This window comes from Lepidochelys kempii, chromosome 9 (genome assembly GCF_965140285.1).
Source record: "Lepidochelys kempii isolate rLepKem1 chromosome 9, rLepKem1.hap1, whole genome shotgun sequence".
NCBI lineage: Eukaryota > Metazoa > Chordata > Testudines > Cheloniidae > Lepidochelys > Lepidochelys kempii.
In genome coordinates, this window is record NC_136388.1 from 40,005,645 (window position 1) to 40,020,097 (window position 14,453).

At 40.4% G+C, this 14,453-nt stretch overlaps 1 protein-coding gene across 2 annotated transcripts in view; it reads left to right on the forward strand.

The window, feature by feature from the left end:
• Positions 1 to 14,453, forward strand: part of SPSB4 (splA/ryanodine receptor domain and SOCS box containing 4) — a 320,168-nt gene that overhangs the window by 142,180 nt on the left and 163,535 nt on the right. The gene's annotated exons all lie outside the window — the stretch shown is intronic.

The window sequence follows — 14,453 nt, forward strand, 5'->3', positions numbered from 1 at the left end:
TCTGATCCATAGGAAACTCATAAGCTGAATGAATATAGTGGAAAAAATATCTACTTAGGCTCTTTAGAAATCTTACTGGATTTGGAGTTGAGGGGTATTCAGCCTGCAGTTCCAAGTAAATCATAAACTTGGGCTTTTGTGTGTGTTTCTTTCAGATCTCCTACTTTCACTTTTTCGTGCTCATTAAATCCTTACCATATATACAGAATCTATTTGCATGGAGACTCATTTCTTTCTGTGTGCAAAGGAAGAGTATTTAAATACCAAAGTCTATGTATCAGAAAAACATTAATCATATTTGGATACTTTTAGGTAAAGCATTAGTGATATGCTTTAACTGGGCACTGTGAATGAAATCCATTTTCCCATCATGAAACTAGCGATCAGCTTTTATGCAGGTAAAGTGCTGCGATGATTACGGAAGCAAACAGTGTTCCAGCCTGAGGCTAGGATGAGAAACCACAGGACAACCTTGCTAGCTTACAGAAATGCTGAATGGCCACCTTGGAATCTAAGTATAAAATATTCAGGGAGAAAACATTTTGGGAAGTGATGGAGAAGTTGGTGACCAAGGCATTCAAAAAAGAAATCTCAGCCCTGTTTGAGACATGCAGAAAGGAATTATGTAGGCCTTGCACAACAGCCAGACAATCCTTCTGTGGCATCAAATTCTCTTGATGTCATAAAAGAGATTAACTGCCAGAGGATTTTGGCAGTGAAATAGGCAAAATGTCTAGCCCAATCTTCTCCAACAGAACATTCTCCAACAATAATGCATGACGTCCTAGACCTATGTCTGACCTATGACTGAAATTAACTGCGGGGGCGGGGGAGGGGAAGCATACAAGATGTTGGACAAGTGCAGCCTTGAAAAAGTAGATGCTGGAGATTCCATGAAGCAAATCACACCATTTGGAGATTGGAGCCATGACATGTACGAATAAGAGATTATAATCAGGTTTACTTAATTTTGCTTTAAATTCCCCACCACCAAAGTTTATTTTAAATCTACAAGATCAAGTGGTCCCAATCTTTGAATCATGAAATCCGTCTGGGACCTCCAATCATTAAATTTAAATTAAAGATGAAGAGACTCAAATCCAACCTATGCACAGTCTTCTAGGGAGATTACGTTTCACTGATGGACCTCAAGGAGACCTATGTTCCTATAACTCTTAGAAAAGCTCACAGATATTTGTTCAGATTTATGTACTAACAGAGTCACTTACAGACAATTTATGAAAATTTTTCATTTTGGTTGATACTTTTAATTTTTATTTTGTTTTGCTTAGGATGCGGAAATCCCACGTTTTCATTTTTTTGCCCCCTGGGGATGGGAAAGGGAGGAGAGTGGAATAAAAATGTGAGTGATTTTTCCCTTCCCACTGAAACAAAACAAATAAAATTTAAAGAAAAAATTCTAATGAAATCAAGGTGTTTCAGAATTTTTGTTGAAATATATTTAATCTTTTTTTTTTTTTACTAGTCCTAGTCAGGACTAAAAAGTCATTCTCAAAGGTCTTTTACTGAGAATCTAGTGATACATCTCTAGCAGATGAGAGAGACAGGCATTCACAACTATCTATATCTCAATTGCCGGATTTGAGATCTCTCAATAGAAAAAGGAATACAAAAACTCAGACCATTTGTTTGGGAGAAGATGCATAACTCTCTTGTAACTTCAGAACTTGTGATTATGAGGCCATCTTAAACTCACCATTAGGTACATTTAACCATATTCATACTGCTATCTTTATAAAAACTCCTGCTGAATAAATTCCATTGTTGAACGTGCTTTTGTTGTTTTAGTTTTTCTGCAGTGACCTGCTTCTCTCAACTTCAGAATTTTGAGTATGGCTCTGGCAAACTGTAATTTATAGCTTTGCAACAATGGTTTTACAACAGGCTCTGCTAAGTGGGAGTTTCTTGCCTAACAAAATTTTAAAAGATCCTGTCCAGGTTGACTGCTTTGTACTGATCTATGGAACTAGAGTTAGAAGCTTTTTTAAGTATGTACAAGCTGCAGCAGTCAATTGTCTGGAAGGGACATCAGAGCTGTGTTCTAAGTATCTTTCTATACATTTAGTATTTAAAAGCTAAATAACTTGGTCTATTATCTAAAGAAATAAGCTTTTATTATATTTAGAGTGATTTAATACAAATAATATTAAATTTTAAAGCATTTGTTCACCAACATGAAAGCTGTCCTACAACATACTAACAACCTTTGTCTTTGAATCTAGCTTTCTGATTCATATTAATAATTTTATAGTTTAACAATATAGCTGCTGATTTAGAATTTAATTAGCTTACAATTATGAAGTTTCTTTAGCAGTCGCATTTCCGATTCCCAACTCAGCTGTTAGAGAAGCCTACAGAAAAAGGACAAAGCATCTTTAAAATAGTTGAGTCCTGCTTCATATTATAATGTGCTAAAAGTCCTTTATGTCAAAGGGGATTTCACAGTGGTTGAAATGGTTGAACATTCCCTGTGTGGCACAGGAGTGGAAGATTCAATAGGCAAAGCCTATTCCCACCGCGTTGGTTGGAGGTGGGGAAGCTGACCTAGATAGTAATGGATTCTGTTTGTTTCCAGATCATCCTTTGAAATAGTATTTAGGGTGAGACTGTGACTGACTCATACACACGTGTGTGCCTGCCTGTGTGCAAGGATCTTTTCACCTTCTTCTTGAGCAGGGACTGCCCTCTCCTGTTACCTCCTGCCTCCTACGGTCTTCTCAAGTGTAAGCCATCCCAAATGGAGGTAGAGAGGGCAGAAGCCAGGACCTTCATGCTATCTCACTTCAACCCAGCCAGTATTGCTGAGGAGTTTTATTAACTAACATGATGTTCAATATGACTTTGACGTTGGTGTAGACAGGGATCATCCTTTTAACTTTGGGCCAGCTGGTCAAAGGTAAACCATGCAGTTCCAGTTAACTGGGATTTATCTATAACCAGTTGATATGTTACACATGATAATCCCTGACTTCAAAATGATGTTTAATATCATGGTTAGTTAACACAGTGACTGAAGGTCATAATTTCCTAGAGAAGACAAGCTTCTAATGAATAGTGCATTCGGTGAACCATTTGGATCCAGGAGTCATAGTGCTTCTCAGTCTTCTTTTTAAGAAGGACCTGAAGGTAAAGGAGGTGAGAGAACTGCTTTTGCCAGGGCTGGGCCATTGCCTCTCCAGTTTTTGAGGCCAAAATGCACCTTACTTTACCTAACTTGTTTTGGGGTCTCTGCCCTTGCGTGCTAATGCAATCCATTGAGTTTCAAAGGGGTTCTGAGGAAAAATACTATTGCTCATTTTTCAGTGTTAGTGGGTAGAACTGGGCAACTGATTATCTGCTCCCAGAGCTCACCCTCAGGTTTTGGTTCTGTGCAGTTCTGTTCTGTCACCTCTCCTTTTCAGTGCACATAGGAGGCTGTTAGAAGAGGTGACTGGAGAAGTGGATTACATTGTCTTCAGCATGCTGATATCCAAGCTAAGTATTTCCATGAGTGGAATGCTGGTTAGATTTTTGCCCCAAATAGCTTGGACCATGTAAAAACAAAAATACGTACAGGCCAACATTTTCAGCCTTAACTGCCTACACTCTGGTACCTACATCAATATTATACATTTAGGTGCCTAACTGTAAGTAAACAAGGTTGAAAATTTTGGCCACAGTGCTTAATTCATGTGAAAGTCCATGGCAAAAGCATCTGAACATACCATATAAGCTAACCTACTGTATATATAACTTGAACTTGGCTATTGTTCAGCTGAATATACTGGTACTTACATAAAAAGCTAAAATAGGTGCAAAGTTCTGGCTGTAAAAAGATGTTAATATATGCACCCTTTCTTCCTGTTCCCTTTTTAAATGAAGGGGATAGTTTTTTTTCCTCACTGTGTCACATAGTGTATCTTTCATGCCTCATGACTTTTCCATCAAATGTTCAATCTTGCATTCTTTGTGCTTCCAAAAGGATTGGGCCTGATTACACAGAAAGAATAGGAGAATGGCTTTTCAAGAACTACAATATGTGTGTGTATGTGGGCTCCTCGGTGCTGCCACAATACAAAAAAAATTGTATTTTAATGTTTTTATTAAGTTGTAAATTTTTTTTCTAGAGATTTGGTTTAAAATATGTCAACTTTTATTCAAAAATGTGTTTTCAGACACCAATACTGGGTGATTGGTTGTTTTTTTATTTATTTATGAGAGAGAGGAGAGATCATCTCTGCCCATTGATCTGCTGTTTGTTGTGAGATTATACGGTATGACCTCTACCCACAGAGGGAGATGATCCTGCCCAGTCACACTGAAAGACTCTCAGAGATTTGTCAGGTGCTGGCAGCATTGAATATAACCAATTATACTGCACCATATGTGAAATAAAATTGTAATTTGCTCTTTTTAGATTAACAGGCATAGCAGAATATAGCAGAGGAAAAATCAGCAATTTTTGCACACCCCACAATTCTTTGTAATTTAAAATGATGGGTATTTTAGATTGTAGCTCAGAAGCTTTAATAAAAAAAAAATTCTGTAAGTAATGTAGATTTTCCAAATATGCTATATTTTTTTGTCTCATTATTTCTTGGAAAGCCTTGTCCTGAATTCTGAACAATAGTTCTGTGATTACATCATAGTCTTCAAGATGAGCTTTCTTGTTCAGGCAAACCTTAGAAGTTTGAATATGCAGTGTTCTTGTAGTCAGGTCTGGGAAACTAACTCAAAGTGTCACAGCTAAATACAAGATTTGAACAGGTTGTTTAGCATAAATTAACACATATTTCAAGGGACCATTTCATCCTCACCCATAACAATTTTACATTCAACAACGAGCACTTTGTCCAAACCATGGGAATAATCATGGGTACTAGGATAGGTCCCCAATATGCCACCGAAATACCCTGAGAGAACCTGCTTCAATACAGACATAAAACCCCCTATGACCACATATGCCTAGTTGTCACCTACCACCCCACACTGGGATCCATATGGGTATCATCAAACTACAACCCATGCCCAGTGGGTACCCCATCCTGGAAGAAATATTTCTGAACCCTTTCTTCTGACCTTCAAACAACCCCTGAACCTCTCCAAGCTCATCCTCAGAAGCAAGCTCCCCACAGACTAGGACACACCAACTCAGTGTCACCAGACCCTGCCAGAACAACAGATGCAAAACCTGTGGATATATTTCCACTACTACAATGATCAATACCCCCTACAACATACCTTTTAAGATCCCTGGGTCCTACACATACCTATCACAACCTAACCCAGGGTACTAAATGCCCCAGTAAAAGCAGACAATCACTATGCTATTGAATGAACTCACGCAGGAAAATGATAAGACAAAAACATCTTATCACCTATAGATGAACACTTTTCACAAAGCTATCACTTTATATCTGATCTCTCACTCCTCATCCTCAAAGGAAACCTGCACACTTTCAAAAGATGAGCTTGGGCATGGGCGGCAGGTATAATAGGCCGACCCACCGATGGACAACTGGGCTGCGGTGCCCCCTACTTCCCTGAGACCCCCCACCCCAAGGGTCCCACTGCTCCCTGTGTCCCTTCTCCTCGGGGCAGGGAAGTGAGGAGCAACACGGAGAGCCAGTGGCCAGTGGAGTGAGGAGGCTTGGCTGACCGCTGCTGGGGCCAGCAGCTTGGCGGGGGGCCTTCAGGGCCGGGAGGAGCTGGTGCTCAGAGAGGCTGCTGGCAGCTCTTGGCCCAGCTTGACTGTGGCGGGGGCGGGAGGGAGGGCTGGCGACTCAGACCAGAGCTGGGGCCAGGGCAGCAGCTTGGCCCAGCACTGGGGCAAGCTTGGATCTCGGGGCGACTGCCAGCTCATCCCAGCGCTCGGGGAGGCTGCTGGCTCGATCTGTTGTTGGGGCTGGCCCAACTCTGGCAGCAGTGGGACCGGACCGGCGCTCGGGGGGTGGGGGTGGGGGTTCTGGTGGCTTGGCCTGGTGCTTGGGGGGACTTGTGGCTTGGCCTGGCACTGGGTCCAGGCTGGCACTCGGCTGGGGGGCGGGGCAGAGGCTCGGCCAAGTGCTCGAAGGGGCCTGGCGTTGGGCGGGGGGGAAGAAGGGCAGCTGGGGCTGGCAGGTCAGGGCTCCTCTGGTTGCAGGGGCCCCCTCAGGGCTTTTCCTTTTACAGGAGAGGAGAGCTCAGGTGCGAAGGGGGTGGGGCCTTGGGTGGAAGGGGTAGCACCGGCGAGCTAGCATCCCCAAAACGGGTTGTTCACCCACCGCCCATGAGCCTGGGAGCTTAAATTCATAACTCCTTCCCCGCCTTAAATTCATAACCCCCCCCCTTTGCTTCCACTCTTTCCCCCCATCCCACCCATCCTTTCCTCCCTATGACTGGAGGGGTGTTTACCTTGAGTGGTCCCTTGAAATGTGTTAACTACTTATGTTAAACAATCTGTTCAAATCTTGTATTTAGCAGTGACATTTTGAGTTAGTTTCTGAGACTGAAGAAGAGCTCTGTGTTAGCTCGAAAGCGTCTCTTTCACCAACAGAAGTTGGTCCAATAAAAGCTACCTCACCTAACTTGTCTCTTTAAGGAGGAATTAATCATTTAGGGCTAGAGCCTCCAAAGTGTTTAGTTCTCTAAGTACCTTGGAGGTTCTGGGCCTTTGGCCCCCACCATGGAAAGGTCCTGATTTTTTCTTTCATATGCTCAGTGCCTTAAGTGCTTACAGGATGGGCCCTATATTTTTGGTAAAGCTTGTCTGAAACTAAAGGCTGGCTAAATTCTTATAAGCAGGGTGATGTCTTAGGAGCAAATTGCTGGTAGAATTATGAACTCTTAAGAAACATAGGCTGATATACAGGAAACCCTGGTAGACCCTTAAGTGTGGTGACACAAACAGCACCATTCTATAGTTGGGCTTTAAGACTTCAAAGGTGGAGAAGATGAGTTATGAGTGAGAAGGTATCTAGCTACACACAGAGATATGCTATCCAGTTTGAGAGATGATGATGTATGTGAAAGGATATATAGTATGATAGAGATTTTGACTATCAAGTTTTTGTGACCCTTTCGCTCAAGCTATGTATAGCAAAGGGTTCTATGCTGTAGTCCTATATAGTGTTTCCTCTCTTCCAACATTAGTAAACATTGTTAATACACATGCTTTAAAACTGCTTTCGTCTCTGATTCATACAACTTCTCTGTGAAGTAGCCTTCAGTGTGCTGACAACATGAACATAGGGTTGTATTGCTTACTCTGCTTTTTTGTTCTCATTCAAAGTTCACACACATCCTGGGTGTGAGCTCTGCTCTCTTTACTCTTCCTGCTTACTCTGCTGTGGCTTGCTGTCCTTGGCTGAACAGCTGCTGCTATTACACCACCTTTTTCCCCATCTGGGAGGGCAGATGGACTAATCCATAAACAGCCAATATTTGTTCATAGATCAGTTCCTAGATGGGGCTAAATTGAACAGTTGACAACCTTCCCAGCCATTCTGAATCTGTCCATGCTTGGACTATGTGACACGAAACCAGAGAGGTCTTCCACTGTCTTTACTACATATAAATCTTGGAACAGTGAAAAAATGTAAAGTAAGAAATTGATGTTGTGTGGCCCAGGTGCTAAGAACACTTACATTAATTACCTTATTCCTTTGTAACACTTTCTGTAAAATAGTACATGCTTCAAGGACTTCCACTCACTTTCCCTTCCCCCTACCAAACAACAACAAAATGTCTTCCATGGATACAGCACATACTGTGGTATAATAAAAGTGACATTTGATTTTTGGTTTTGCATCTTCCCCTAACCAGGAGGAGTGTGAAAGTTAGAGAGCTTTCATTTTTCATGTTCCAACTGAAGCTGTGTTGCTTTTCATTGAACATTGTAATTATGCTTTACTGCTTATACATTTAGTACATACTCATTGTGTTTAAGGGAATCAAAAAGTTATTTGACTTACGTATTTTCAGACCCTCACAATTCTCCCCCGAGTTTCTTAAAAAAAAAAGAGAGAGAGAGAGAGGGGAAAAAAAAAGAAATTAAATCCTTTTTTTGCTCATTTCTTACTGGATACCTTCTCTACAGTGTGTTTGATACCATCTAATAGAACACACTTTTCTGTAAGAAAAACCTCTTTCTCTGGCAACCTGTTTCTTAATAAACCTTAACTAAAACCAGTCATTACATTTTAGGAATAAAAAATGTTTATAGGGATTGGGTTTTTTTATGCCAATTAAACAGCTTAATTTAATTATCTATCTCTACCTTTACAGATCTTGAGTTTCTTTACATAAGTCAGTAAGATTTATGCACCTTGGCAATCAATTATGCTAGACCAGTTCCTCTACCGAAATATTTATTCTTTTCCCTTCTTACCAGACCTTTCTGGTCCTCTTGTAGACTCCGTCCATTGTCCCACAAGTCAGTCTATAACATTTTACAGACAATATTAATGAAGAATCTGTAGGTAACTATAGGTTACTGGAAATGGGCTGCGGTTGTGACAGTTCCATAAAGAAAATGATACATTTCACTTCAAAACATTTGTTGTCACAAGAATGGTAACAAATTTTAATTGAAGGGTAGAATTGCTTTCTTGTATAAATTGGCCCATGTGTATTGTGTGCTTTTCACCTTTGTTCACCATCTGTCCTGGCTGAAACTGATGTCTGCCATCTGAGGACTGCCTCCCTGATGCTTAGTTTTCTGATTAGATGCTCATGGCACCCCTTAAAAAAAAAAACCCATACAACAAAAGATAATAGGAGTCTTTGTATGGTGCACACTTCTATATCCCCAAGGCGCTTTTGTGTTTGCACCCTTCCAGCAGCCTTTTGTATGTCCAGACCCCAGATGGTTGCCTGCAGCCGCAGGCCATTTGCAGAAGAATCATACACAAATTGTGTAATGGAAAATAAACTGTATTTACTGGGCTTTTGAAGTAAATGAACATTTCCAAGTTTAACAAACAGGCTCTGAGGGGAAATTGCCAAAAATGCATATTACTGCAAATCTTGGTGAAATATTTAAAGAATTGATAACATTACTTAAACTATTTACTGGGTGCACTGAAAAACAAAGGAGTGCAGAAACTGAAGATCGAAGGCAAAAATATAATATTATAAGGATAAAAATCAAATATTTATCGCTAGAGGTTAGAGCTGGGCAAACAATGCAAACATTCCCATTTTTAAATAAAAACACTTAGGCCATGTTCTTTACTGACAAACATTTGAGTGATGTAGTTGTATTGGAAAAAACACTATCAAGAAGCAAATTTCAAAGTTGCAAGGGTGCATATTCACAGGAATTTACAATTGCAAATATTCTTGCTGAAAGTCCTTGTGCACTCATCCAGTCAGAGAACAGAAACAGTAACCTGTGGTTTAACTGAGACTCCTAAGACTCCGGCCTGAAATACTGGCAATCAATCTGAGTTTAAGTAATAAGAATTAAAAAAAAAAAAAAGATATTAGTCAAATTCAAATAATGGCTTAAAAGCCATCTGCTCACAAATATTTTGGGAGCAGAACAAGTCTAAACATACTGAATAAAGTATTGATGTGGGTTATTTCCTCAGCTCTCCAAGGTAGAATGCTAAAATGGTACTAACAGAGTTCTTCTTCTAGTTAGGAAGTAGTTAGTAATTGAGAGAGAATATTATAAAATATTATGGAAGAAGAGAGCTTGAAATAGTAAAATTACTGCAATATTAATTGACTGTCTAATGTTTTGATGAGGTTGAACAGCTGGAACACGTTGAGTGACAGTGATAGCGTGTCTGTTTTTCTGGAGGAATACATCTTTAGCCCTTGGCATTATTAAAGCTCTGTCTTGCAGAAGATTGGATTTTTCCTGAGAAAACAAGGGACTAATCTGGAGTTACCTTTAAGTAAAGAGACTCTGTTTGCAAGGAAGATACCTTGAAGGAGAAATACTTATTTTGGATCTACATTTCCAGCTGCTTGACATTTATATTTCGAAATATAATGGAAGTTATCTGCTAGGGTAGCTTAAGGAGACCCTGACGAAGAAAAAACCTGTAACTAGTCAGTTCCATTTTCTTAAGGTATTACATAAGATAAAGCATGGTAGTGCATATATTTTCTAGATTTTCTTAAACAGATAATGTATTTACATTTGGGTGACACTTCTGTCTAAATTAACAAAGTATCATGACAGAATTTGCAATCATAGCTAAATAACTGACTCAATTATTTGTCAGAGGCATTATAAATGGAAGTATTCTTGGTTTGAGGCACAAGAGAAGTAAGGTTTATGTCTCTGTGTGTGCATACATTATGATCTCTATTTCTAAACATAGATATGACCCAATGTAAGGGATTGAGGAGTTTCCAGGAGTAGTTGCTTCGGGTCATTGTATACATGTTAAAAACCAGACACCATAGCAATAACATGTTACTAACTCCAGTCCCAAATCCTTACTCATGAGGGGACCACACGGGTATGTTTTGTCAGCTCGCTGGCACAATAAATATGTGAAGCAGTAGAAGGTTTAGAAAGGAGAAATGCGCTGTGACTTACTAAGTGTGCTGATGATACCCAGCTGTAAGTCTCTATCACATACGTTTTGGCATGGGGTAGTGGAATGTCCAGGTGATTTTGGGGCTTGGATGTCAATTCAGATAAGGCTGAGATAATGTTGATGTGTTGGGTGAAGCACCTGGATGAGTTGATGAGGATTATACTGACCCCACTAACTGAAGGAGAGTAACTGCTTTTTGTAACATGGGTGAACAATGTACTGCACCAGTTAGTATATTGTATCCTGGGCTGGTCTTAGATGCGCCAGGACTAGTCAAGGACACCTACACTCACCTGCCCCTGATAAAAAGAATTTGACTTTGTTTCTCAGAGGTTGATCTTGTCACAGTTACCCTTGACTTTATTAATTTGAGATCAGATTGCTGTCATGCATACTACAAGCCGCTACACTCTGAAAGCTAGTACAGAATAATTTCTTGCTGCATCAATGGAGTTTCAAGCCAAGAGCATATTATACCAAAGCTCCAGGATCTACAATAGCTGTCTAACTTGTCCAGGTGGAATTCATGGCATTGTAATGCCTTAAAAAGATCTGAATAATTGGGAGACACTTACTTGAAAGGCGACCTCCCCATGCCAGACTGCTGCAGTTGAGGTCAGCAGGGGCATTCGTGCAGAGCTCCCTCATTTAAACAGATCATTTTCCATGAGGGGGTCCTTTGCTTTGGCATTAAGCCCCTTGGCTTCCAGAACCCAAAATAGTTAGGATAGGCCTTTTAGCATGAATTAGGCTTTCTCGCAGTGGAAAGGATTTTTATCTTATTATGTCTTCTGGGGAATACTTGTTTTGTTTACTGGTGGAGTAGGGCAAGTAGTCAATTAAAATATTTATTTGAAAGTTAGGTTTATTTTGTATAAATCTAAATAAAATAGTTGAGGTGACTTTCATCTGTTCACCGTAATGTGGTGGTGTGGCTGCTATTTCCAACTACATCTTGCATGAAGAAAAGGCACACTTTTGGATACCAAATCCATAGAGAAATCAATTTAGTTCTGACAGTTGAAGCTGACATAAACAATGAGACCATGCGCTTTGATGAAGATGGGATATGAGTGAAATACAAAAGGATTTAAAAGACAAATTTTCCTCTTACCCATGGATATTGTATGCAGATATTCTGAGAAACTGGCTGTGTGTGTAGGAGGGATAATTAATTATGTTATTGGATATGAACTATGTATTGAACTTTGGAACCAAGATTTTCAGAAGAGAGTAATGATTTTGGGTACCCAATTTAAGACCCCTTAAAGGGGCCTATTTTTAGACTATACTGAACACCTACCCTTTTAAAATCAGTCTCCTTTAAAATAGCTCAGATTGGTCACGCAAAGTTGCGGGACCCAATATCACTACCCACTTTTGAGAAGCTGTGTGGAATACCCTTTACATAAGAGTTAAATTATGTGGTCTTGATGGCTGGGTTGTCTGGACCAATGTATACAGCCTTTCACCTTTATAGCAGTGGTTTGCATTGAATCCAGGGGTATATGGTAGTGACCCAAAAACGTTACCACTTTTGCGCAGCAGCCTCTGTGAAATGAGCAGTTGGTCTCAGTCCAGTTCCTAGTGCAGTTCATATAATTAAAAAAACCCCATGACTCAGGCTTTGTCTACACCACAGCTTTTAGCGACATGGCTGAGTCGCTACAGCCATGCTGCTAAAAGTCATGCAGCGTAGCCGCTGTTAGTCAACTCTCCTGCCAACAAAAATCTTCCACCCCCAACAAGCGGGGTTAGCTTTGTTGGCAGGAGAGCACTCCTGCTGACAACGCACTGTTCACTCCGAAAATTTTTGTCTTTCAGGTGTGGGGGAGGGAGATTAACACCTCGAAAAGACAAAACTTTTGTCTTTCAATTGCCAGTGTAGACATAGCCTCAGACAGCCTTGCTAGTGATCAGAGAACCAGTACCAAACAACCAGAGACTCAATGCACTGCTATAGGTGGTCCCTTCAGGTCAAGATTGAATAGTAATGTGACACAGCTGTTCCTGTAGATATGTATCACCTTTCTAAATAAAGGATGATTTTTCTCCTTGTCATCTGGAATTTAGTAATTACTAGAGATGAGCAAGAGTATAGAATTTTGTTTCGGATCAAATTTGACAATTTTTTACAGGTCTTTGTGACTTTGTTTCATCTGTTTTTCTCCCATCTGAACTAAAGTACCTGAATTTCAAGTATAACCAATTTATCAAATGCATCTCAACATATCTTTTATTATGTAAGGTCCTAAGCTCTTGAAAACTAGAGCTTTGTCCACACTGGCAAGTGAAAGACAAAACTTTTGTCATTCAGAGGTGTTAAAAAAAAACTCCCTCCACCCCGCCAAAAGACAAAATTTTGTCGAGGACAAGTGCTGGTGTGCATAGGTGCCGACCCCGTGGGTGCTCCGGGGCTGGAGCACGCACGGGGAAAAATTAGTGGGTGCTCTGCACCCACCGGCAGCTCTCCTGCCGACAAAGCTAACACCGCTCATCGGGGGTGGAAGATTTTGGCGGCAGGAGAGCTCTCTCCTGCTGACAAACAGCGCCTACACCGCTCACCTTTTAGTGGCAAGGCTGTAGCGGCACAGCAGTGTCACTAAAAGCTGCGTAGTGTAGACACAGCTTAGAGCTATGCTACTTTGTATGTTTGGAAGTTGCCTCGTACTTTGTGGATGCTACAAGAAACATGCATCCGATGAAGTGAGCTGTAGCTCACGAAAGCTTATGCTCAAATAAATTTGGTAGCCTCTAAGGTGCCACAAGTACTCCTTTTCTTTTTGCGAATACAGACTAACACAGCTGCTACTCTGAAACCTGTCAAGAATGGTTGTGTGGCTAGATGAGAGATGGTTTAAAAAAACAAACACTTTTACTAAAGTGTATATGAAATTGCCAAATTTTGTCCAGATCCAAATTTAGCATCAGTTTTAAAAATCACAGCCTAAAATGGTTTCTGCACTGATGTGATTGTTCTCCATTTTAAGTATAAAATATAGCAATTGCCAAACATTTAAAAAAAAGAATGGTAAAGGCAGCAAATAGCAATTTTGAAGGGTGACCACTTACATTAACAATTAAATAATGAATTTGTGGAATGGAGTTTGCTGAAAATGAAGGCATCCTGTTATTTTGAGAGGGTGGTGTAACTTCCTGATCTAGCTCCCTGTGTAATGGGACTTATTTTTAAAATACTCTTATTAGTTTTGCAGTAAAGTATTTAATTTTTAAAATATCATGTCTTTGGTAAGGTGTTCATTATTTTTAATTGAGAGGCTCATCGTATAGGAGGGTTAGAAACCAAAGATTTTATTAGAGGATGACCAAATCTTGCTAAAATAACCTGTAAAATGAGATGTACAAAAGAACTTGCAAACACTTGTGCACGTGCTTAACTTGACTAGTTTGAGTAGTCCCACCGATTTTAAGACCTGCATAAGTGTTTGCAGGATCTGGGCCTTAAAAGGTATAATGAACAACCATGAGAGGAGGGATGATCCAGTGGTAGGGCACGACTAGCTTCACACCTTGTTTCAAGTCTCTGCTGTGCCCCAAACTTCTGTGTGACTGTCATTTAGGCCCAGATTCTCCAAGGTATTGAGGCTCCTCATTTCCATTCAGTGAAAATTAGTAGCCTCAGTATCTGATGAACCCTGTCCTGGGCCTTCACTGAACCACATTGGCTCCTGGTGCATGTACTTAAGTGTAGTTCTGATTGTTTTCAGCTAGGAACTTGAAATATCCACTCTCAAGGGCTGATGGAGGCTCATGACATTGTCAACATGAAACCCACACACTTAGCGATGGGAGGTGAGTGTCAAATGTCACACGAGCAAGGAATCTCAACAAACTTTTTGGTTACGGGGGGAGGGGTCGCTGAAGCTCTGTGTCGTCTTATCCTCTCTATAGTAG